The following is a 1,802-nucleotide window of genomic DNA, read 5'->3' as shown; positions in this document are numbered from 1 at the left end:
CTTCTTGTTCTCCCGCTCGTTCTGCGGTTTTTCATTTGGGGGGGGTCACAGCAGAAATGCTGAGCGGAGCGCCGGGCTGATGATGGCCTCAGGCGAAGGTGGTCAAAGGTTGGAGAACAGTCATTCTGGAGGAGAGAGGGAGAAACCTTTACAGGCAGACGAAGATGTAAGAAATCCTCCACCGTGGAGATGGAGGCGGGAACAACAGCGGAGGAACACTGGAATGAGGGATTCTGGGAAAAATGAGTCATGTACGCTCAACGGCGCTCCTGCAGAATTCTCTTCAATGCTGGTCTCTGAGGAGAACCTGGTCACGGAAACCACTGAAGCCATCATCATCATCATCATCATCATATTCTTCTGTAGGAGGAGACGACCAGGTGAGTCCTGGAGACGCTGCTGTGAACCCTGTCACCTGAAGGTCAAACCTGAATCCTTCTGGGGGGGTTGGAGAGCCCCAAACAGAATAACAGAACTCTAAAAGAACCAAAAGGCGACGCAGTAAAAATGGGACAAAACCAGAACCACGAAGGACAAACGAGCTTCTCTGAGGGTCGTGTCTAACTCCTGCTACGTACGTTTGGTGGATGTTCCACCTAAGAAAACTGATCATATGTGGAATTAGTCTTTAACTCTATGGATAAAATGATCATAGATTTATCCTGAATGAACCACATTAAAACCACGACAGACAAAAGATCAGATAAACCCGTGCGTCGTTGAATTTCTTCAACCTATCAGAACACTGGAAAGAAATCACATTGATTCAGCACCATGGACAGCAACCCCCACAGATCAGATCTCCCCAGGTCAGATCTCCTCACATTGGATCAGATCTCCAGCAGAGGCTAGAGATCTGACTGTTTAAGTAAAACAAAACATCATGAGGGTCCTCGGCAGGTGCTGTCCATGGTCCTGAATGTGATTTCATCACAGTGTTCTGATGTTTTTTTCTGCTCTTTGTGTCATTCCTCTGTTGAAGAACTCTCCCAGGTCTCCCATAGACGCCCCGTTACGTTCTGCTGACCCCCCCCACCCCCACATGGTAGAGCTTCCTCTAACAGGACTTCTGCAGGAACCGTCAGTGTTCTTTTGGCTGAAACACTGGAGTCAGAAATAACTCAGAAACATTCTGTGCATCTGAACATGAAACAGAATTGATTGGATTGAAAAAAGACCTAATGAATATTTTGTCAGCCATCTGAGCGTGTTTTTAGAGGAGGTTTTCTGGCAGCGGCGAGCAGCTGCTCGCTGACAGATGGACCTCTGAAATCTGTTCGTCTCTTCCAGCAGCAGCTGCATTTGTTCAGTTCCACAACTCCACAGTTAAAGTTTGCCTCCAACAAGAAACGCTTCCATCACTGTCACAAGACGAAGATCCAGCATCTCCAGCGTGATCCTGTGGGAGGTTCTTCTTCTGTGGTGTTTGACGTCTGGGCAGGTATTAGTTTATGTAGCAAGAAATACAAAAGTGTTGAAGATGTCATTTTAGAGCAGAAGCCTTCATCCATCATCCATCAATCATCCATCCATCATCCATCCATCCATCCATCATCCATCCATCCATCCATCCACCCATCATCCATCCTTCATCCATCCATTCATCCATCATCCATCCATCATTCATCCATCCATCCAGCCATCCATCCACCCATCATCCATCCTTCATCCATCCATTCATCCATCATCCATCCATCATTCATCCATCCATCCAGCCATCCATCATCCATCCACCGATCCTTTTCTTTCCTCTGAGTTTTATCTTAGAATGTATTTTAAGGACTAAAACAACAACAGCTGAC

This window comes from Oryzias melastigma, linkage group LG10 (genome assembly GCF_002922805.2).
Source record: "Oryzias melastigma strain HK-1 linkage group LG10, ASM292280v2, whole genome shotgun sequence".
Lineage (NCBI taxonomy): Eukaryota > Metazoa > Chordata > Actinopteri > Beloniformes > Adrianichthyidae > Oryzias > Oryzias melastigma.
Note: the sequence above shows the minus strand (reverse complement) of the source record.